This window comes from Mizuhopecten yessoensis, unplaced genomic scaffold (assembly GCF_002113885.1).
Source record: "Mizuhopecten yessoensis strain PY_sf001 unplaced genomic scaffold, ASM211388v2 scaffold10797, whole genome shotgun sequence".
Taxonomy (NCBI): Eukaryota; Metazoa; Mollusca; class Bivalvia; order Pectinida; family Pectinidae; genus Mizuhopecten; species Mizuhopecten yessoensis.
Genome location: NW_018408726.1, coordinates 1,902,232 through 1,928,646, shown reverse-complemented (window position 1 = coordinate 1,928,646; position 26,415 = coordinate 1,902,232). Strand labels below are relative to the sequence as shown.

The following is a 26,415-nucleotide window of genomic DNA, read 5'->3' as shown; positions in this document are numbered from 1 at the left end:
CAAGTATCAGACACCAATACAAGTATCAGATACCAATACAAGTATCAGACACCAATACAAGTATCAGATACCAATACAAGTATCAGACACCAATACAAGTATCAGATACCAATTCAAGTATCAGACACCAATACAAGTATCACATATTAATACAAGTATCAGACATCAATACAAGTATTAGATATCAATACAAGTATCAGATACCAATACAAATATCAGATACTAATACAAGTAGCATTCACCTATAAAGTATCAGAAATCAATACAAGTATCAGACACTAATACAAGTATCAGACACCAATACAAGTATCAGACACCAATACAAGTATCATATACTAATACAAGTATCAGACACCAATACAAGCATCATATACTAATACAAGTATCAGACACCAATACAAGCATCATATACTAGGACAAGTATCAGATATCAATACAAGTATCAGATGCCAATTCAAATATCAGATACTAATACAAGTATCAGCCATCAATACAAGTATCAGATGCCAATACAAATATCAGATACTAATACAAGTATCAGACATCAATACAAGTATCAGATGCCAATACAAATATCAGATACTAATACAAGCATAATATTCTAATACAAGTTTCAGATACCAATACAAGTATCAGATACCAATACAAGTTTCAGACACCAATACAAGTATCAGATACCAATACAAATATCTGATACTAATACAAGTATCAGACACCAATACAAGTATCATATACCAATACAAGTATCAGATATCAATACAAGTATCAGATGCCAATACAAATATCAGATACTAATACAAGCATAATATTCTAATACAAGTTTCAGATACCAATACAAGTATCAGATACCAATACCAGCATCATATACTAATACAAGTATCAGATACTAATTTAAGTATTAGACACCAATACAAGTATCAGATACCAATACCAGCATCATATACTAATACAAGTAACAGATACTAATACAAGAATCAGACACTAATACAAGTATCAGACACCAATACAAGTATCAGATCCCAATACAAGTATCAGACACCATTACAAGTATCAGATACCAATACAAGTATCAGACACCAATACAAGTATCAGATACCAATACAAGTATCAGATACTAATACAAGTAACAGATACTAATACAAGAATCAGACACCAATACAAGTATCAGATACTAATACAAGTATCAGATACTAATACAAATATCAGACACCAATACCAGCATCATATACTAATACAAATATCAGACACCAATACAAGTATCAGATACCAATACAAGTATCAGACACCAATACAAGCATCAGACACCAATACAAGTATCAGATACTAATACAAATATCAGATACCAATACAAGTATCAGACACTAATACAAGTATCAGACACCAATACAAGTATCAGACACCAATACCAGCATCATATACTAATACAAGTATCAGACACCAATACAAGCATCATATAATAATACAAGTATCAGATACTAATACAAATATCAGATACCAATACAAGTATCAGACACCAATACAAGTATCAGACACCAATACAAGTATCAGATACTAATACAAATATCAGATACCTATACAAGTATCAGATACCAATACAAGTATCAGATACTAATACAAGTATCAGACACCAATACCAGCATCATATACTTATACAAGTATCAGATACCAATACAAGCATCATATACTAATACAAATATCAGATACCAATACAAGTATCAGATACCAATACAAGTATCAGACACCAATACCAGCATCATATACTAATACAAGTATCAGATACTAATACAAGTATCAGATACCAATACAAGTATCAGATACCATTACAAATAGCAGATACTAATTTAAGTATTAGACACCAATACAAGTATCAGATACCAATACAAGTATCAGATACAAATACAAGTATCAGATACCAATACAAGTATCAGATACCAATACCAGCATCATATACTTATACAAGAATCAGACATCAATACAAGTATCACATATTAATACAAGTATCAGACACCAATACAAGTATCATATACTAATACAAGTATCAGACACCAATACCAGCATCATATACTTATACAAGTATCAGACACCAATACAAGTATCACNATAAAGATGGTATTTTAGTATCATGACTCGAACCAGTATTGAGATGTACTAAGTGTAGATCGGTCGGACACGAGATGCATAATAACTTCAACTTAATATATGTCACGGTGTGCTGAATTTATAAAGATGGTATTTTAGTATCATGACTCGAACCAGTATTGAGATGTACTAAGTGTAGATCGGTCGGACACGAGATGCATAATAACTTCAACTTAATATATGTCACGGTGTGCTGAATTTATAAAGATGGTATTTTAGTATCATGACTCGAACCAGTATTGAGATGTACTAAGTGTAGATCGGTCGGACACGAGATGCATAATAACTTCAACTTAATATATGTCACGGTGTGCTGAATTTATAAAGATGGTATTTTAGTATCATGACTCGAACCAGTATTGAGATGTACTAAGTGTAGATCGGTCGGACACGAGATGCATAATAACTTCAACTTAATATATGTCACGGTGTGCTGAATTTATAAAGATGGTATTTTAGTATCATGACTCGAACCAGTATTGAGATGTACTAAGTGTAGATCGGTCGGACACGAGATGCATAATAACTTCAACTTAATATATGTCACGGTGTGCTGAATTTATAAAGATGGTATTTTAGTATCATGACTCGAACCAGTATTGAGATGTACTAAGTGTAGATCGGTCGGACACGAGATGCATAATAACTTCAACTTAATATATGTCACGGTGTGCTGAATTTATAAAGATGGTATTTTAGTATCATGACTCGAACCAGTATTGAGATGTACTAAGTGTAGATCGGTCGGACACGAGATGCATAATAACTTCAACTTAATATATGTCACGGTGTGCTGAATTTATAAAGATGGTATTTTAGTATCATGACTCGAACCAGTATTGAGATGTACTAAGTGTAGATCGGTCGGACACGAGATGCATAATAACTTTAACTTAATATATGTCAAGAGTGTGCTGAATTTATAAAAGATAGTATTTTAGTTTTAGTATCATGACTCGAACCAGTAATGGGATGTACTAAGCGTAGACCGTTCGGACACGAGATGTCAGGGTGCGCTTAATCAATTTAGGTGCAACAGTGTGGATGATATTTTAGTGTGAGTATCATAGCTCGACTCAGTATTGGGATGTACTGCACAGGAACTTCAGTTAATTCATGTCAGGGTGCGCTGAATTTATGAAAGTGCAGCTGTGTGGATGGTATTTTAGTTTCAGTGACATGGCATGAACCATTGTTGGGATGTTTTCTCCTTAGATCAATCGTACATGAGATGCACAGGAACTTGAACTCAGTTTATGTCAGGATGTGTTGAATTTATAAAAGTGCATCTGTGTAGATGTTTTTTTAGTGTTAGTATCATACCTCGAACCAACTGTACCGATCCCCTGGAGTAGGGGTATGAGTATTGAACTGACGGAGGTAACACTAACAGTAGAACGTATCGCCCTCAATCCGAGACAGCAACTGTACCGGACCCTGGAGTAAAGGTAAGAGTATTGGACTGACGGAGGTAACACTAATAGTAGAACGTATTACCCTCAAACCCAGTCAGCCACTGTACCGGACCCTGGAGTAAGGGTATGAGTATTGGACTGACGGAGGTAACACTAACAGTAGAACGTATTGTCCTCAATCCGAGTCAGCAACTGTACCGGACCCTGGAGTAAGGGTATGAGTATTGGGCTGACGGAGGTAACACTAACAGTAGAACGTATTGTCCTCAATCCGAGTCAGCAACTGTACCGGACCCTGGAGTAAGGGTACGAGTATTGGACTGACGGAGGTAACACTAACAGTAGAACGTATTGCCCTCAATCCGAGTCAGCAACTGTACCGGACCCTGGAGTAAGGGTACGAGTATTGGACTGACGGAGGTAACACTAACAGTAGAACGTATTGCCCTCAATCCGAGTCAGCAACTGTACCGGACCCTGGAGTAAGGGTATGAGTATTGGACTGACGGAGGTAACACTAACAGTAGAACGTATTGCCCTCAATCCGAGTCAGCAACTGTACCGGACCCTGGAGTAAGGGTACGAGTATTGGACTGACGGAGGTAACACTAACAGTAGAACGTATTGCCCTCAATCCGAGTCAGCAACTGTACCGGACCCTGGAGTAAGGGTATGAGTATTGGACTGACGGAGGTAACACTAACAGTAGAACGTATTGCCCTCAATCCGAGTCAGCAACTGTACCGGACCCTGGAGTAAGGGTATGAGTATTGGACTGACGGAGGTAACACTAACAGTAGAACGTATTGCCCTCAATCCGAGTCAGCAACTGTACCGGACCCTGGAGTAAGGGTACGAGTATTGGACTGACGGAGGTAACACTAACAGTAGAACGTATTGCCCTCAATCCGAGTCAGCAACTGTACCGGACCCTGGAGTAAGGGTATGAGTATTGGACTGACGGAGGTAACACTAACAGTAGAACGTATTGCCCTCAATCCGAGTCAGCAACTGTACCGGACCCTGGAGTAAGGGTATGAGTATTGGACTGACGGAGGTAACACTAACAGTAGAACGTATTGCCCTCAATCCGAGTCAGCAACTGTACCGGACCCTGGAGTAAGGGTATGAGTATTGGACTGACGGAGGTAACACTAACAGTAGAACGTATTGCCCTCAATCCGAGTCAGCAACTGTACCGGACCCTGGAGTAAGGGTACGAGTATTGGACTGACGGAGGTAACACTAACAGTAGAACGTATTGCCCTCAATCCGAGTCAGCAACTGTACCGGACCCTGGAGTAAGGGTATGAGTATTGGACTGACGGAGGTAACACTAACAGTAGAACGTATTGCCCTCAATCCGAGTCAGCAACTGTACCGGACCCTGGAGTAAGGGTATGAGTATTGGACTGACGGAGGTAACACTAACAGTAGAACGTATTGCCCTCAATCCGAGTCAGCAACTGTACCGGACCCTGGAGTAAGGGTATGAGTATTGGACTGACGGAGGTAACACTAACAGTAGAACGTATTGCCCTCAATCCGAGTCAGCAACTGTACCGGACCCTGGAGTTAAGGTAAGAGTATTGGACTGACGGAGGTAACACTAATAGTAGAACGTATTACCCTCAAACCCAGTCAGCCACTGTACCGGACCCTGGAGTAAGGGTATGAGTATTGGACTGACGGTGGTTACACTAACAGTAGAATGTATTACCCTCAATCCGAGTCAGCCACTGTACCGGACCCTTGGAGTAAGGGTATGTGAGTATTGGGCTGACGGAGGTAACACTAACAGTAGAACGTATTGCCCTCAATCCCAGTCAGCCACTGTACCGGACCCTGGAGTAAGGGTATGAGAATTGGACTGACGGAGGTAACACTAACAGTAGAACGGATTGCCCTCAATACGAGTCAGCCACTGTACCGGACCCTGGAGTAAGGGTATGAGTATTGGACTGACGGTGGTAACACTAACAGTAGAACGTATTGTCCTCAATCCGAGTCAGCAACTGTACCGGACCCCGGAGTAAAGGTAAGAGTATTGGACTGACGGAGGTAACACTAATAGTAGAACGTATTACCCTCAAACCCAGTCAGCCACTGTACCGGACCCTTGGAGTAAGGGTATGTGAGTATTGGGCTGACGGAGGTAACACTAACAGTAGAACGTATTGCCTTCAATCCGAGTCAGCAACTGTACCGGACCCTGGAGGAAAGGTAAGAGTATTGGACTGACGGAGGTAACACTAACCGTAGAATCGTTACAGGTTGTGTGAAATAGTGGAAACCATATATATATACCGTGTCATACGTTTTTATCCTAACGGGATTTACTTCAAATTCTAGGTAAGTTTTGTTGAATTTTATAATTAAACAGTATATCTAGTTATATACTATTCGTAATTTCGTTATTGATGATACACGATGTGATAGGTCAATATCCAAACGTTAGGATTTAACAGTTTTGCCAAATATATGAATCGTATACGTTTCAGATATTAAGCTGAATCCATACTGTTTATTTTCCAGCTGGATATATAATGAATTTTGATCCAGCTGGATATAAACAGTTCATTTGCCCATGAGTCTAAACTGTGCTTTGTCATGCTGATTCTTTACTGCATCTTTATCCATTTACTTCTTTATATCATCTTACAAGTGTAATATAGCTGAATCTCAACTGTATCTTTGTCAAGTTTGGGCATTACCGAGACTTTTTTCGTGATACTTTTTAATCTATCTTTGTTTTTGCCACGGCAAAATAAACGGATGAAGATTTACTTATTTGTAAACTTGTATTCTTAATTAAGCTGCGTTAATAATTAACTATCGAAATAATTTTTGGACGGATGAAATATCTTATGGATCTTTTGAAATTATATTTGACATCTTTACTGACATTTCATATCGCACATCTATTATAATTAGCGGGAAAATGAAAAGTTTCATTCCTTCTAGAAAATAACGTTATCAGCTTGATTCATTATTGCTCGAAATATGTTAAGGTATGTTAATATTTTTTGTCTTCACCGTGGACAAAGTCACGTGACCACAGTGTCGCAAATTTATATACCCGCGAAGTATTGCTGAATGATACATCTATTCAAACTCTCATTAACGACACATTTAAATGTTATTGGAATCATCAGTTATCTGTTTCGCCCATGATTATCAACGAGTTAGGATTTGTACAAATGATGTATAGCCATAAATACCATCAAATTATGAAATGATGCAACACATTCCTCGTCTATAACGCACGGTATGACCTCAGAACTCGATTCCTAGGACGGCTGGTTAGCTTACATTTATTAAATCAAATTTACAGACTAAAAACAAACAACAACCTAAAGTTACATTATTACTTTGTGTGTGCTGGTTTAATTGAGTCTAACAGTTTGAATTTCAACATGTACATTGTTTTGTGATTTAAAAAAGAGCCGAAAAGCATTATGTTTAAATTTTGATAAATTGTTAGAAGCTAATCAGACTTCGAACTAGAGATTTTTTTGACAATCGTCGAGATTATGAATAGCTTACCCAAACATCGTTGTACATGAAGGACCATGGACAAGCTTGCATGTAAAACAGAGAATTACAAGGCACCACACGCCCCAGGTAACTTACACGGTGATACCATCTAGGAGGCTACACAATGGCAGTCATCAATAAAAAATCAAAATAACAACAAATTCGTCGTATTACTGAACACGAACAAACGGAGCACTTTCTATAACGCCGTGCTCACATCTCTGGCGTAAATAATGCATCCTAAATTCTATAGGGTGCACGTCTCATTTACAATACTCCAGCTTTGTTTCCAAGATCACAGTGAAAGCTGCAAAGCTTCAAACTGAATAACAACACAATGATTTTAGGACTGAAAGTGATACACGTACCACGTAACGGGGAGGAGGTCTGGAGTCGTGAGGGATAAACCGGAGGAGACATGGGAGGGTTAGGGTATTCTAGAAGGGTGATTTGGTTATATTTTGTTTGACGTCCTATTAACAGCTGAGGCCATTACAGGACGTGCCTTCATGTGTGTTGTGTAAGTGTGCATGTATCAGGTAAAAAAGGGTAAAAATGTGGCTATTTTAGTTTGTTTGTTTAGAGTTAAATGTTTTCACTGAAGCCAAGGTCATATGAAGGTGCCTAGGGAGTTAGGAGATGAGGTAGAGGAGATGGTTGTATACTTATGAAAGTCAGATTAAGATGTGTCTTCAAAATTGAACTAGAACTTAGCTTTGATTCTCTAAGTATGATTCAATCCAATTGGTCGCCTAACATTAGTTAGAGCGCCAGTTAAGAGTTTGGAGATACCGGGTCCGAATCCCGGTGTGGTCGTTGCAGTTTTTCATTCCTGATAAATTACACATTTCTTTATAAATGTTTAGCTCTCTATACTGTGTCTGTTCTAAACAGTTTTCATCATGTAACGTAAAAATGACAAACGGTTTCGACGAAACAGACTAGTTGATGAAACTAACACAGATCGTGTGTGTCATGTCTGTATTGCTGTCCCCAATACTATCTCTAAATGCCTGGCCATAGGCAAACTATTATCGATAACACTTCTATTGAACGAAGATATCGGCTTTGTCCGGCGCGGTTTATGTCCTCAAAACGGTTTGCCTACCTCCTTGTGTCATTTCAGAGTCGCCAGACGACAGGACAAGCACTTAGATTATTCTATTATGTTCGCCATAATTCTTCTTTACAAACGGAAGACAACTTGATTGTCAATGCGCATGCGTCAATCCTTTAGAAAAACGACTTCACAAACAAAATTAAAAGTCTTTTCAACATGTTTATCTTTCCTCAAATACAATATAACAAAACCATCAATTGAATTTCAAAGGATTATTATAGAATACTGTATTTAACTTTTTGGATAGATGTTGTTTGATTTATTACCTGGTTTTTACAACGAGACACGAAACGCATTGCTCACTTGTAGCCATACTATCAACGTATTTACACTGAACTCCAAGCTCGTGTTTGGTTCTAAACTTATCGTCAGCTTGTATTGTCCGGAACTAAAACGCCTTTTGTCGAGCGGATTGAGACGGCCTGTTTAATAGTTGTATAGAAAGGGCACAATACCACAGCATAATTGACTGAATCAGACAGGGGACATACAGTCTCATGTCAGCCCCGATACTCGTATTGACTATATAAACTCCCAAAGTCACTCAATTTTACAGCACAATGTGGTCTCTGCTTTATATAATACTTGAATAGAACGTTTGTATATATTATGCAGGGTATATTGAGTGTGTAACAGCCAGCCAGTAGTAGCTCACACTGATGGACGGGCTAGGATATACAGTGAACATGGTTGTTAGGAACTGGTCAGAAGATGCTAGCTTACAGGTGTTACGTACGTGATTAACCTACCGTAAAGGTAAGAAATGTAATTAGTGTCTCAGGTGATATGTTGGTGTATGTAATATACGGTACACTTGTACTTATCACACAGGCAGAGGCTTTATAAGATGACACTTGTATATAACACGTATTATCTACAAAGTACGACCGAATCGTTGAAACTAGTACATCTAAGTGACACAGAAGTCGAAAAATGGAACTGTTACGATTGAATTAGAATTGATGTCTGATATATGTATCCAATATTGCTTTATGATCGTTTGTTAGGGTTCAAAATATATGTCTTCATCAAACAGGTACACCTTTATTAATCGTATCATATAGGCTTTATAAGAGGACACTGGTAAAACCGTATTCTCCACAAAATTATGACCAAATTGCTGAAAATGTGTTTTTGACTGACACGGAAATCGGAATTGGAATACAATACAATCAGATTAACATTGACTATTTATCTAAGGTTGGTGTATGAAAGGGTTCGAAATAGGTGTCTTCATCAAATGTCCAGTAAATTAGCCTAAACACACAAGTCACCTTCGAGTATTTCATGTTGTAATAACTCCTGCATGTGTCCAAGCTTGCTACTTTTCTAATGTAACCGTATAAGACAGACCTCTTGTAACATATTATCACACTGCCGGTACTAGTGATACGCGAATGGGCTTTGTTTTCCATATATTTAACAATCTATGTAAACATTATTTTGTTTTCTCGTAATTGTTTATTTCTGTTGTGTGTGATAATAGAAGTTAAATCTCATATTACAATATATTAGTATGAGCTGATGTCCAGTTTATTAAAACGACCCGTCCATTTAGACGATAAGTCCAATAATCTTAATAGCCAATGATGTGTTCTAATACTTGTAATGTCTTCCGATACTTTTTAGTGAGTTCTAACAGCCAGTGTTGTGTTCTACTTTTCAGTTGTGTATTTTAATAGCCAATGATGTGTTCTAGTACTTGTAATGTCTTCTGATAGTTTTTAGTGAGTTATAACAGCCAGTGTTGTGTTCTACTATTCAGTTGTGTGTTTTAATAGCCAGTGACGTGTTCTACTTTTCGGTTGTGTATTTTGATAGCCAATGATGTGTTCTAATACTTGTAATGTCTTCCGATAGTTTTTAGTGAGTTCTAACAGCCAGTGTTGTGTTCTACTATTCAGTTGTGTGTTTTAATAGCCAGTGACGTGTTCTACTTTTCAGTTGTGTATTTTGATAGCCAATGATGTGTTCTAATACTTGTAATGTCTTCCGATAGTTTTTAGTGAGTTCTAACAGCCAGTGTTGTGTTCTACTATTCAGTTGTGTGTTTTAGTAGCCAGTGACGTGTTCTACTTTTCAGTTGTGTGTTTTAATAGCCAATGATGTGTTCTAATACTTGTAATGTCTTCCGATAGTTTTTAGTGAGTTCTAACAGCCAGTGTTGTGTTCTACTATTCAGTTGTGTGTTTTAATAGCCAGTGACGTGTTCTACTTTTCAGTTGTGTGTTTTAATAGCCAGTGATGTGTTCTAATATTCAGTTTTGTGTTTTAATAGCCAGTGACGTGTTCTACTTTTCAGCTGTGTGTTTTAATAGCAAGTGACGTGTTCTACTATTCAGTTGTGTGTTTTAATAGCCAGTGGCGTGTTCTACTATTCAGTTGTGTGTTTTAATAGCCAGTGTTGTGTTCTATTATTCAGTCGTGTGTTTTAATAGCCAGTGGCGTGTTCTACTATTCAGTTGTGTGTTTTAATGGCCAGTGTTGTGTTCTACTATTCAATCGTGTGTTTTAATGGCCAGTGTTGTGTTCTACTATTCAGTCGTGTGTTTTAAGAGCCAGTGGCGTGTTCTACTATACAGTTGTGTGTTATAATAGCCAGTGATGTGTTATAATACTTGTAATATCTTCCGATAATTTTTAGTCAGTTCTAACAGCCAGTGACGTGTTCTACTACTCAATTGTGTGATTTAATAGCCAGTGATGTGTTCTTATATTCAGTTGTGTGTTTTAATAGCCAGTGATGTGTTCTACTATTCAGTCGTGTGTTATAGTAGCCAGTGATGTGCTCTTATATTCAGTTGTGTTTTCTATTAGCAGGTGATATGTTGTAACTTTTCGTTTGTGTTCTTATATCCGGTGATGTGTTCTACTATTCAGTTGTATGCTCTAGAAGCCAGTAATGTTTTCTATTGCTGACTGATATTAGACTATATTTGATTTTCTGATATTTATAACGAGGGAAACTAATATTAGGGGAGTTTTGTGCGAATATTGAAGTTATAAACACATCACAAACTGTCAACATGTTCTTGGACCTTAACTTTAAACACTTACTCAATACGTATACTACCTATAATACAAACAATTACAGTCATTTACTGGAGTTTGTTGACAATATTGTATATATACATGTACTTTAAATAATTGACATTCCAAACTAATATAAATTGAATATAAAGGTTTTCCTGACAATATCACGTCACCGCTTAATGTCTCTGTTGAATCGACAGTACACTGCTACACTGACGTTAAATACATTTAGCACATGCGACAAATCAATTTTTGATTGAAAGAGATCACGATCGATTCCGGATTCCGGATACCGGGTTTAGATCCGCTTTTCATAAAATTAGTTTTTTGATCTCCGAAACACCTTGTGTTAATGACTCTTTCCCCTGAAACCAATCTGAAATCCGTATCAGTATACAGACGATTTCAAAGGCTACCACCACGGTTGGTTTGAGAGCAAACAATACGGCTTCTGGTATTGAATACAAGTTGCATTTGGATATCATTTTCAGTTCTAAAAACCTTCATAGAAATGATAGCTTTTTATATAAAGCAGTATAATAAAAGAATATTGAACGGTCGGCCTTACCGCAGAGTTGATTAGTAGCATACATTGATTGTGTGCGCACGAGAGTTTAGATATATACCTAGCTCGGTCTGAACATGTCGTCAGAAAGGAAATCATCGATCAAATCGTCACTGATGACGACGATGACGACGATGGCGATTGTTTGATGACTGATGGCAACTTTGATGTCTTTTTTATCAGACAAAAGATCATGGTGTCAGATTAGCGATATAATTACTATTGATACCAGGCCTTTTTTTACATGACAGATGATAAATAGGACGACGCCAACGGTTCATACGATGACAGATGATCTTGTTGGCTTTGTAATGTGTTTATAAACTGTCAATGACTTTGTCGATTTTGATGACATTGTGACGATTCAGATAAATCGTCATTATACATTAAATGCCCTTTCTACTTTGTGAAACTTAATTAACCTCGGAGAAACAAAGAATCGTGTTTCCCTACTTCAAGGGTATACATAATTAGGGCCCCGTATCGGAGATACGGGTGCCCTATAGTAATCACTATGTCTGTCTGTCTGTCTGTCTGTCTGTCCGTCCGTCCACAAATTTTGTTCCTGGCTGATAACTTCGGTATTTATTGACCGATGTACATGAAACTTGGTCAAGAGGTTCAGTTCATAAAAATACACATTGAGGTAAAAAGTCAAGGTCAAAGATCAAGGTCATTAGGTTCAAAGGTCAAGGTCAAATTTGACATATTTTCACAGATGAACATTTTGTCATGACATTATGAAGCAAAGCTGATCAGAATTAAACAAGGAGTCAACTGTCCAAAGGTCAAGGTCATCGGGTCAGGGGTCAAGGTCAAATTTTGTAGCTTTTCACTAGTGAACATTTCGCTATGACATTATGAAGCAAAGTTGTTCGGAATTAAACGAAGAGACACACTGAGGTAAAAAGTTGAGGTCATAGGTCAAGGTCATGAGATTCAAAGGTCAAGTTCAAATTTTGCATCTTTTCACTGATGAACATTTTGTTATGACATGATGAAGCAAAGTTGATCAGAATTAAACAACGAGTCAACTGACCAAAGGTCAAGGTCATCGGGTAAGGGGTCAAGGTCAAATTTTGTAGCTTTTCACTAGTGAACATTTCGCTATGACATTATGAAGCAATGCTGTTCAGAACTTACCACAGAGTCAACTGACCTTAGTTCCAGTTTACTGGGTCCAAAGGTGGTATATAAGGTGAAATAAAACAAATCAAATCTAACAAATGAGTATTGCACTGGTAATTACATTTCTGTTAGCCAAGCAAATATGGAGGTGGAAGGAAACACATCACATCATAGTACATGTAAAATATATATTTTGCTTCCTTGCGATTCTTTTTGAAGTCCAAATGTCAAACGTCAAGCTCAGCTATATGGGTAGATTGCTTCTTGATGATTATGGGGACATAATTGCCGCAAGACGGGGCCCTTACTGACCTGTCAGTGTTCTAGTTTATTATGAATGCTCCACGAGTCTTTGTTCCTTGAGACATGGCAATGTTTCATGAGACTTTGAAATGTTCCATGATACTTTGAAATGTTTCATGAGACTTCGAAATATTTCATGAGACTTTGAAATGTCCCATGATATTTTGGAAATGTTCCATGATAATTTGAAATGTTTCATGAGACTTTGAAATGTTCCATGAAACTTTGAAATGTTCCATGAGACATTGAAATGTTCCATGATACTTTGCAATGTGTTACTGATCCGGAATTATCTACGACAGTCGTGTGTTACTGATCCGGACGTAATCACGTCATTCGTGTGTTACTGATCCGGACGTAACTACGTCAGTCGTGTGTTACTGATCTGGACGTCATCACGTCAGTCGTGTGTTACTGATCCGGGCGTTACTACGTCATTCGTGTGTTACTGATCCGGACGTAACTACGTCAGTCGTGTGTTACTGATCCGGACGTTACCACGTCATTCGTGTGTTACTGATCCGGACGTATCTACGTCAGTCGTGTGTTACTGATCCGGACGTAATAACGTCATTCGTGTGTTACTGATCCGGACGTATCTACGTCAGTCGTGTGTTACTGATCCGGACGGAACTACGTCAGTCGTGTGTTACTGATCCGGACATAATCACATCAGTCGTGTGTTACTCATCCGGACGTAACTACGTCAGTCGTGTGTTACTGATCCGGACATAATCACATCAGTCGTGTGTTACTCATCCGGACGTTACTACGTCAGTCGTGTGTTACTGATCCGGACGTAACCACGTCAGTCGTGTGTTACTGATCCGGACGTTACTACGTCGGTCGTGTGTTACTGATCCGGACGTTACTATTTCAGTCGTGTGTTACTGATCCGGACGTTACTATTTCAGTCGTGTGTTACTGATCCGGACGTTACTATTTCAGTCGTGTGTTACTGATCCGGACGTAATTACGTCAGTCGTGTGTTACTGATCCGGACGTAATCAAGTCAGTCGTGTGTTACTGATCCGGACGTTACTACGTCGGTCGTGTGTTACTGATCCGGACGTTACTATTTCAGTCGTGTGTTACTGATCCGGACGTAATCGCGTCAGTCGTGTGTTACTGGTCCGGACGTTACTACGTCAGTCGTGTGTTACTGACCCGGACGTAATCACGTCAGTCGTGTTTTACTGATCCGGACGTAATCACGTCAGTCGTGTGTTACTCATCCGGACGTTACTACGTCAGTCGTGTGTTACTGATCAGGACGTTACTACGTCAGTCGTGTGTTACTGATCCGGACGTTACTATTTCAGTCGTGTGTTACTGATCCGGACGTAATCACGTCAGTCGTGTGTAACTGATCTGGACGTTACTACGTCAGTCGTGTGTTACTGATCTCGATATTACTTCGTTTTGTTAATGATCCGGACGTACAGAACTATGATGGCCATGGTGTTACTGACTTGAACGTAACTACGTCAGTCGCGTATTACTGATCCCGATGTTACTATATTTTGTTACTGAACGGAGCGTTAATATAGTTTGTTACTGATCCGGACGTACAGAACTAAAATAGTCGTGTGTTACTGACCTGAACGTAACTACTTCAGCCGTATATTATGCCGTGTCATTATCTCCAGACTCCGGGAGATCATTGTGCCAGTGATGTCAGCGCAATGGAATCAAAGATCCGAATTAACACATCCTTTTGACCACACAGTTACCATTGAAAACTGAATTTGAGAGGAGAGAAAGGAGACTATAGAGATATAGAACCCTAACCATTGTCGGCAAACTCGGATGCCTACCATGCACGCTAGGACCGGGAGAATTGCTTGGAGAACTACTCATTCATACGGTGCGAAAACATCTGGTCGGGGAGATAATACGCGGGACAATGCTATCCTATAGATATGCCGGGTCTCTGTATGTTCCGTGTACAATACCTATCCATTTTAACATTGTCGTGAACGCTTTGAATGGCGAAACTGATTGAAACTCTCTGCCCACATTATTATCATTATTATGAGCGAGCATTCGTTTTTGTATATCTCCCAGACTCGGAGTCTGCCGTCAGTTGTGACAGGAGCTCTTTACAAGGAACGTGTGTATAGTTTCTGTCCGTGGAATTCCTGGACTAAACATATTTGGGATTGTTTAAACATTTCGTATCTTAAACTTATTGTATAGAAACACTTTGATGTGACAAGACGTGCTTTTAGCATCATTTATATGCCGTATGTGTCTTTTTAGATCATAATAATAGAAATATGTCATTGAAAGAAAATACAGTGCATGATGTGCGACTGACGGACATTTTCTGTGAGAACACGTGTTTAGTGACCAGGGAAAGTTTACTTAGATTACTTGCATTAACATTATGTTTCTAATTTGTGACGTACAAGAAAATTGTCTGTTCAGTCTTCTCGTGAAACGTCCGGATTCACCAAAAATGGAACTCATACTGTTGGTGCAACGCCTCTCTCTGATGACCGTACCATGTCACGTTTACGTTAAAGGAGAATCCAACGTCACAAACATCAAATTCAAATGGGACTAAGAGTTCATAAGACCATGAACGCGGATCAGCCACGGTAAGTATTTACTGTGTGGAGCTTGAATAGCTACTGTGACGTTTCACGAGACATACTAGCTGCTCACGTTGTCTCACTACACGTAAACACGACACTTGTTACCGATGTCTAATGGAATTAACCTGTTACCCAATCCCATTTACTATTTATTACCAATGAATATTCATGAAACAGAAATCTAATGGAATGCATGCATGTTAATGAAGTTTAAGACAACAAAGAAGCGTTAATCGTCATGTTTCGTTAACGTGATATGTCTGGTCTTGCCTTACATCCAGGGTCTAACAGTCGCAAAACAATGATACTCATTAATATGGTTCCGGAGACACTCGTCCTTTTCCGGAAATATATTTCTGTCTTTGATTCCGCCTCTTGTTGATGACGTTTTCTTTTGGGCTAACGTTTCTCTCCTGGTACTTTTGACGTGTAGTTTTTGTACTTGTATGTTGGAACTGTTGTTTTTTTGGTTATATTTTGCTTATTGTCATGCTAGTAACTAGGAGAGGCTACACATCACACTAACTGATGGAGTACAGCAATGTTAAATAGATGTGTTTAAGTATTATGTATATGCTGCCATACGTGGACAGGTATCTCCTCTCAAAAACAGTTATACACCAGCGGGCGTATTCGTTAAACCGTTTTCGTGCTCAAGCATGGACTTTGTGCTCAAGCCTAAGTTCATGTTCTGGTTATAATAAATAAAATAAAATCTTATTTTGTCAATGATTTGGGGAAAACAATTAAGAGACTTAAAGACAAATACTGTTTTCAATGTTTGCACTTGACTTTTGACCTTTGACATGCTTTAGGTGAGTTATAAGAAAGCTGGTTTGAGCACAGAATCCATGCTTTAGCATCAGAACGGTTTCGTAAATACGGGCCCTGGAAACAATTAAAGTTATTTTTTCTGCACAATATATTTTATAGATTAATCATTTAATTTTTTAGATATGATTATCATGATAATTTCTGAGACGACACTAAGAATTTAATAAATTGGAATAAGAATTGTCAGCTTCGTTAGGATATTTCCGATTCACAATGTGACAAAAAATTTGAGAAACCCGGAGAAGTGGGACAGATTGCAGTAAGCGGTCACATAATGGCAAGGTAATAAATACCACGTCATACACACGATAATTAATTATTGGGCTTAATCAATATCAGAGTTATTATGCAAACAAAATTGGTGTGAAAAGCTGACTAAACATTTAGCTTCCGGTAAGCCAGAAAAACTAATGTGTGAAGTTTGTTCCTAAACTGATTGTATTATTGATTTTAGAATAACTTTTATGGTGACAAAAACTAGGATTACGGCACATTTCTGGCCTTTGTGATGGTAAGAGTAGGTATTTAATTGAGAAACAGGGCAGTACAATACATCATGAATATTTTTGTATGAGCTCGTAAACACTGCAATATTGAATTAGTTACTATGGTGAGCTTGTACAGCACCAAAGAGCGTCCCTTTAACACCGATGAAAACGAAAGTAAATTACATGTACTATACATAGAGAAAAGATAAAATGCAAATAATTGTGAGTAGAAATGAATCGGTTCTTTTCTGTATTTTTCAGCAATGTACGGTAGATTTCAATATGGAAGCCCATGGTTGTCATATGTGTATTGGTCTTGTGTTTTTGTGAATGAGATATTTCTACAATACATAACGCATTTTATTGACATAATTTGTGGTAAAGAGCGATTTTGCACAAATTAGCAAACTTACAGGAACAGATGAGTCGGTTATATAGGGTTATCTAACGATTTAAATGACAAATGTCACACATTTTGTTTCTAACATAATACGTTTCATATCTCAATGTATACCACATGTGTGTCAATACATGTTCTGTGATTAACGTTAAGCGGACAATTCTTGTTATATCAATACTTATTTTTTTATTATCAATTGATCATTTTTACTCAATAAGATGTCGCGGATTTTTTTATTTAGTATCCAGATATACAAAAAATACTGGATAAGTAATTTCACTTAAAAATTAGACCTATCAGTATACGTGTTGGCATATTATAATCAGCTGAAATATATCAATTCATTTATACCTATTCAAACCCAATGCAAAATATATGACGCTTTTATTTGGGTAAAAATTCTACTCTAATGCCCGTATTCATGAAACCATTCTCATGCTAAAGCATGGATTCTGTGCTCAAACCAACTCTCTTAAAACTTGCTTGAGTCATGTGATAAGATCAAAAAGGCAATTATAGACACTGCAAATGCTATTTAGCTTCAAGCCTTTGCAAAATTCCTCCAGATCATTAGAACATTGTGCAGAATAATTTATCCTCAAACAAGAAATTGGATTTGAGCACAAAATCTGAGCTTGAGCATGAACACGTTTTCATAAACCACTCCCATGCTCAAACTCTGATTCTGTGATAGAGCTCAATTTCCTGGTCCGGTGATAATAAATGTTCCAGTTCTGTCGGTAATTTGGATTAATTCGGGAAAATATAAATCTTAACGCCACTTTCAATGTTTAAATTTGACTTTTTGATCATGACACGTAATTTAAGCGAGTTACAAGTACGGTGGCTTGAGCACAAGTCGATGCTTGAGCACAATATATGTTTCATGACTACTCGGGTGGAAGAACAGTAAACCTCGTTATGATGCCATGTTTTGTCCAGAGAAATTCTGGCGTTATAAAGGATTTAGACATCTGTTTGAGGAAAATGTATAAAGGAATTATTAAGAAAACAAGAATAAGGGACAATGCAATATGTTGGCGGTAAAGTCCATGAAATGATCGTTTTAGGCGACTCACGTGGAAGATTTATACGTATTTAGTGGGTTTCTTCCGTGTTTCATGCAAAGAAAGACGAATATTGAAATGCAATGCGATACATAGAATCTGTTAAATTTTGTATCTTCTTTTCACAATATTTTAACATCGAGTGTCTTTAAGCATAACCTGCATTTATCTGTTTCAATGGGTTCTGTCCCCCGACTGGGACATACCACCTTAAAATGGTAGTCTAAAGTCGGCATCAGATTTGCGCTATCGCAAGGAGGCAAATACACCAACACACCCTGCCTCCAGCACACTTACAAACAAGCACGCATGCATTACACACATGCAGGCTCGTCCTTTAATGACATAGCTGTTAATAGGACGTTAAACATAATAAAGTCAAACCAAACCAAACCAAACCAAAGCGACCAGTAGGCCCTATACGACCTTATTGGTTTGATTGGTCTTTAAGGTTGTTACAGTTTTGACATAAATCCACATATAATGTTTTAGTGGAGTTTCCATACATTCGAAGAAAAACTGTATAAGGAAAATATTCAATAGGTATCGAACTCCGTATTGAAAAGCAGTGAAACATACCAATTTTCATTGCAAAGGTGCGTTCGATTGTAACACCAGCATTTGATTGCATCGGCGTGCGTTCGATTGTGTCAGCATACGCATGAAAAGAATTCTGAAGATTTCTTAATTAAATGTGTTCATGATGCATGTACACATGGTCATATGAGAGAAACATATATGATTCAAAGGGTCCTAACAATTCAAACACATAATTAAAACAGTTTTGTGCATTTAATTATTTATTAAACAGAAATTAAAATTATTGTTACATGATAAATAAAAATGTATAACAATATGAACTAATCATGGGGACTTCAGCTCTTACGTTTTTATGCTAGTCCCTGTACAATTAGTCTAATGCGGATAAATTCGTCGTGACGATCAATTGATTTCTTTTTATAAGCCAGGAATATCTACCTTGTACATTTCAATGTACATTGGAGAATTTTTACAGTAGCCTTCGTGACGTCATTTCCTCTTTTAATATTTTAGCGTCTACATAAGAATGGATTACCTTCCTTAGTGCCATTTCTTCCCGCTAGGCTGCACTCTTCAATACTATTTTGTATTTGTGAAGCAAAGCCTGGCGCAATGAAGAAACACATACGGCAAGAAGTGTACGTCTACCTGGATTAAATATTGGTCAATGTGTCTTAGGTTGCTGGTGACCTACATGCTCTTATGGTTTTGACGCTTTATCTCCTAATTGGGGTATAATGTGGTTTAGGAAACGTTTACCTTTCATATATTTATTTATCGTTTAATTTTTTATTTCATTTATTTATTTATTACTATTATTGCCTATATTTTCGTATTGATATGATATGAAAATAGATATCTCTACAGTTCAATTTTCCCCGCTATTACTGGTGATGCAAGATCTCTAACTTGAATGGCAACATTCTCAAAGAACTATTTTACGAGCCCGCGGTCACTCAATGGTAGTAGTCGTACTCGGGTTATGTAAATACATGTTTTATAGTAATTCCATATTTATTTATTTATCCATTAATAAATTATTTTATTTTTATTTTATAGGTGTATATCGGTGTCTGTTTAACATGAGGAGATTGTGATACAGACGTTCTATAAATTACAAACGAAAACAATAGCATTGTGGAACATATCTTATCGTAGCATTAATAGTTTAAATAGCAAGAACTCGAAAATCATCACACGCGAAAACGTCTGCATTAACAGTAACATAGCACATACTGCCAAACTGTGTCACTTTAAGTGTTTTTTTTTTGTCTCTAACACCCAACGTTGACAACGTCGCTTTAAATACTGTTTTACGTACGTAAGGATAGTGTGTACTATTGTATAAAGACTGCACAATAAACCACAGACCATTCCAGCTGTGCGCCAAGTCTCTTTTGTAAGTCAAACAAAGAAATCTTTCGGGATTTAGTATAACTTCTTATATAAAATTTTCTGCCTTCATCTTTGATGGTTGTTAAATCATTGTTCAGCGGTTTACAATTGTTATTCCGTTTTCAAATGGAAGGAGCCTTATGGGATTTCTGAGCAACAATGAAAAGGGCTATTGTGTTGGATTCATTTGAAATAAGTGTTACAGTTGGTAAATCTGGCGTACACTAATGATTTATAAAGGCATTATTTTTGTCAATATTAGCCGTGTTTTGTTCTCCTCGGATTCATGTTCTTCAGTAGGAGACACGTGTGACCTCGTCGTAATCCTACAGACATGCAAATGCGTGGCGATGTGTGATGCACGTGTCACTTGCTTTTCACGTGCTTTGATTTTTTTCTCTCAAATCGTCGTCATTAAACGTGCATGGCATCTGAAGCATGTACTATTCTACTCATATTTTTTGATGTACTGATACACTGTCATACGTCATATGAACACCTTAGCAAAAGTCTTGTTATATTAGAATCTAAATAATGTTTTAATGATTTAATAAGGTGGAACGTATTGAATTGTACAGAGGAAGTTCGTCATTTGGCAGTTGAAATTATATCATAAAGTGAATAATGGCGTGTTGCTTCGAAAATAAGGTACAATGTAGCACAAAGTCATTATCACAAATTACCAACCGCCACGTTATTATGATCGTACCAATGGGGATTTAGGAAAATTAAGTGAGAAAATATATACTTATATACACATATAATCAATAAAGTTATATACATATATACATATAACATACTGATATACAGATATTATTCTGATATACAGATAATATACTGATGTACAAATATTATACTGATATACAAATATTATACTGATATACAGATAGTATACTGATATACAGATATTATACTGATACATAGATATTATAATGATATACAGATATTGTACTGATACATAGATATTATACTGATATACAGATAGTATAGTGATATATAGATATTATACTGATATACAGATAGTATACTGATACATAGATATTATAGTGATATACAGATATTATTCTGATATACAGATATTATACTGATATACAGATAGTATAGTGATATATAGATATTGTACTTATACACAGATAGTATACTGATATATAGATAGTATACTGATATACAGATAGTATACTGATATATAGATATTATACTGATATACAGATAGTATACTGATATATAGATATTATACTGATATACATATAGTATAGTGATATACAGATAGTATACTGATATATAGATATTATACTGATATACAGATAGTATACTGATTTACATATATTATAGTGATATACAGATAGTATACTGATATATAGATATTATACTGATATACAAAGAATATACTGATATGCAGATTCCATACCGATATAAAGATAGTATACTGATAAATAGATTAGATACTGGTATAGTGTATGTAGATAGTTTACTGATATACAGATAATGTTCGGATAAACAGATAATGTATAGATAAAAAGTTAAATTCTGATATATTTGTTAAGTGATATTCTTATGAATAGTGAGAAGTATATAGTATATGAATTACTATGCTTTTATATAAATACTTATTTATTAATGTATACAGATATACTGCGGGATATAGATAGATAATAGGAGGTCAGAACATATAGAAGTTTAATATGACAGTGTGACGCGCTAACGTGTCTAATCATTATACAAGTTATATCAGCCCTGTATATAGCTAGGTAAAACCTCACTAAATCAGATGATTCCATATAGGACATACGTCCATTACTTACTAGTGCATGTAGTAGCTTACAATGGCATAACCACTTCTAATAAAGAAACCAATCTGCGTTGCTAAACTCATGTGAAATCCCCCAAACATAACGCATATATCAATTTTAATTGAAAATAAATTAAACACGTTAGCATTTCGATGCTATCACAATTTTAGACGCTTTTAATCCTGATTAAAATTTAGATTTTAAACTTATTCATCTCCGCTATATCAAAATTACAAATATAATTAGAAAATATAGGCTTAAAGAACGACATTAGTTTTATCTGTATGAAATGCTTAGTTGGTAAATATAATGGTCAGGATATTCTCTGGGGATATATTTGCACATATAGCTTATATAGAGTTTTTATTGAATATGACTTGTCACCAGGCTGAAGTGGTGATATGTATTTGTATCAATAATGACATTCCGTCATTGCACTGACTTGTACCATTGTGGCCGATGAATGAGTAACTTTCAATAGAATCGTCACACTTCGCGATCCTCTATATACACGATCTTACTAGGCTTTTAAAGATATCTTTTTTTTTCAAAATGAGCGAGTAACTTAACATGAAAATGTATTATATAGAATTCTTTTCACCAAACGCCTTTTATATCAATGTGGTTTTCTTTTAAGTAGCAAATAACATTTAGAAAAAAATCACCATTAGAATTTTCCAATCAATTGTATAGCCCTTTTCAATTCTCGCCAGTAATTTGTGTAGAATTTTATGCCGGTATTTAAATTGTATCAGTAAATCTTGGGGAGAATGAATTCCATATAATACAGTCTCTCACTCCCAAACATCGCCCTTACACTTCAGAATATATTCCTTTTCATTTTCTCACAATGGCGGGGTATGTTTGTCCGCACATTTGAACAGTTGGGATGTAACCCAGGCGTTTAGATGGTAGCCCCGGGACTCGATGTAGGAGCCTGAACCGACCCGGAGATTACACGCGCGGTCCTATTGTTAAGGGTTTTCAATGGAGTATTTCGTTGTGAAATTGCCTTCAAACTTCATGTATATCTGTTGTATACACTTTTCGACCATCGTACGCGGGATTCATATTTGTTAAAATGTTCCGTGTGTTTCAATGGATGTTCTATGTACTTAATTCACGTTACGGAATTCAACTTTAAAATCGTTTACAAGTTTATTGTTTTTATTGATAGCAGCCGAGGTATATAAATCGTAATTCGAGCACACCAACCAAGGTAGGTATATAAATAAATATACGTAGTAGTTCTGTGGATTCTGTTAAATTGTTATGAATTTCAATGGGTGTATTCAAACGACGGAATACATCTTTGTAATGATTTCCAAGTGCATTGTGTATTCACGCAATCTATAAATGTATAAACACGTTGATATTGACTTACCACAATGGAGTACATTTGATATAAACATAGAACTGGAGGTGAATTGAATGCTTTCACTGCCGAGGTCGGCAGAGAAATGGATAGGTGGAGACCAACAATAGGTTCACTTATTGTTATTTGAAAGTTGAAGAAAAGGATCTCAATACTCTTATTAATAGATTTCTAGATATGTAAAGTGGTAAGGTCATACAGTGCCACAATGGAACAGGGTAAACATGGCATCGTGAAGATAAAACCTATGTATGAGGGTCATCTGGGACCAAACCAGACAGCGTGAGCTTACTGATACCATTCTGTGCATCACGTATTAGACATATTGATACTATACGTGTTAAAAGTGTCGGTTTCTATAAGAATGTTTATACGAAGGTTGTATCAGATACAGACATACACTGGATGGTTCTGTTACCGAGGACCAGTTGGATAAACACGCATCAAATTTCCGATACATCTTTGGATTTGGTGAAGTGAATACTCTTTTCTTGGAATTGTGCAAACGGGACCGTAAGAAATGAAATCGGAGTAAGAGAAAATATGTGAAAGTTTCGTAAGGGATATTTATCTTGTATATGAGATATACATCAGCTTGTCTGAAAGTGTACTAGTTCTGGGATCATATTTGCTGGTAATCTTAACGAAATTGGATGTGTTATTTTTCGGATTAAATGAGTGAATCAGGTAAATGCTATCATCATCTTAAGCCTTTGTGTAACGTAATAGCCTTTTGTCTTTCAGAAGGTGTAACGTCACATTCTTTGTCTTTCAACGGATGTCAAAGTCATAGTTTTAGTCTAACAACAGGTGTTACGTCATAAATTCTCTGTGTTTCAGAAGGTGTGACGTCATATATTCTTCGTCTGTCAGTAGGTGTGACGTGATATATTTTTTTTGTCTATCAGTAGGTGTGACGTACTATATGCTACTCTTTGTATACAAGTATATTAGTAGGTGTGACGTCATGTTATATGTATCGGTCAATGTATGTGACGTCATAAAGACTTTGTATATCGGTAGATGACTCTGCAAACTTAACCTGTAATAACGACTTCCCCTAAATCTTACTATACATAGAACCAGACCTCTACACAGTATACCCGTACTGTGAAGTCTTCCTTTAACCTTATTATACACGGGTATGACGTAGTGCCCTTGGCATGGTTCAGTGAGCATTAAGCAGGTGTTCCACATATTTCTACCTCTAAAGAGTCAGTAGACCTTCAACTGTCAATCATCTTCACAGTCACCAACAATGGGTCAAACAAATAGGAGAAAGTGTTCTGTATACGAAACATTCTATACAACCCTACACGTAAGGGAATGTATTGCGTACACAGAGTATACACAGTATATAAATACCCAACTTAATTTAGTTTCTCTCTCTTTGAGATTATGAACGAAGCAACCAACTGGTTTTTAAAATTTTACCTATCATTATACACCGCTCGTCGAGTCGAAAAGAGAATTACATTTTGACATGTGTTTCATGTGGTGATGCCTAATTGGTCTCCTATTTTTTGATCATTCATTTTGATTCTTGTTGTTCTGTACCGAGAACTTCATCATTTAAGTACACTACTTCATAATGGGGAGAGTCTCAGCCGCACTATGGCGTATCCAGGCTTCCGAATTCAGCTTTATAGTCATTTCACTATATATGTAACCTTTCCATTTCTATTGCATATTTGTTCAGATTTAATACATATCTTGTACCCTGTAAAATACACAGTTATGGAGTTATGGCTCCTGCAATGTTCAGTTCTTAAATTCATCTGCTTTAAATCGTCCTTACATATGAGTTGATATATGTAATTTTTGTAATTATTCACACCAGGAATCTGTACATGATGAAGTCTATCTTACATCACTTCCGGTCTATTTTGTCATTTCAGTTATCCTTTCTTTTCAGTCAAATCTTCTTTCTCCTTCACTTCTATTGTCTTTCGTGGTCTTTAAGAAAAAACGTGTATCACATTAACATATTAAATCATCCCGCCTCATTGTTAACCAAAACAAAAATGGTTGTAATGAGAGGCCGTGTGAACGTGCTATAAACTCGTAACACGTGACCTGGACGTCTTCATTTTCTTTATGTCTTTGCCGATAACTAATTTACTAGAAAGTTTTGTCAAGTTTTCGCGTTTTGACCTTTCTGACGCTTTCACGGTGTGGAGGGTATTTGTTTGCGTTTGTATACAGGTGAGAAATATGTGGTCGGGTGGCGCAACACTTGCCTTTCACCAAGGCAGCTGGGGATTCCCCGATCGGACGTGAAAAGGTACGGGGCACCTGTCCGACCACATGGGTTTTCTCCGGTTTCTCCGGTTTCCTCCCATATCAAGATCCACCGCGCGCTATCATCCGCAAGAGTGATCGATATAAGTTGCAAAAACTTGTTTAATAATTGATGTTGAAGAAATAAAATTATATTTAATATTTGTGAAATATATTTCATAGTGTGTCACTATGTTCTCGCGTGTTGGGCTGTAAATAAAGCATGTCAATATGTTTATTCGCGCATGTTTTTGCGTTTAGTAAACGTAAAATATGTGAACATTTCAACGCCTTCTAATATAGTCTCCAAGTCTAAATGTGAAAAAATGTGTTGAAAGTTAGAAATGATGAATGTGCCGGTAAATCATAGCTACTTGTGTATGTCATACTTACTACATCGAATCAA

At 36.8% G+C, this 26,415-nt stretch overlaps 1 long non-coding RNA gene across 1 annotated transcript in view; it reads left to right on the top strand.

The window, feature by feature from the left end:
- Window positions 1-8,871: 8,871 nt before the first annotated feature.
- The window catches only part of LOC110462449, a 93,418-nt gene continuing 75,874 nt past the window's right edge, over window positions 8,872-26,415 (top strand). Inside the window, exon 1 of the long non-coding RNA XR_002464285.1 lies at window positions 8,872-8,967. This is a non-coding gene — a long non-coding RNA (uncharacterized LOC110462449). The remainder of the gene's footprint in view (window positions 8,968-26,415) is intronic.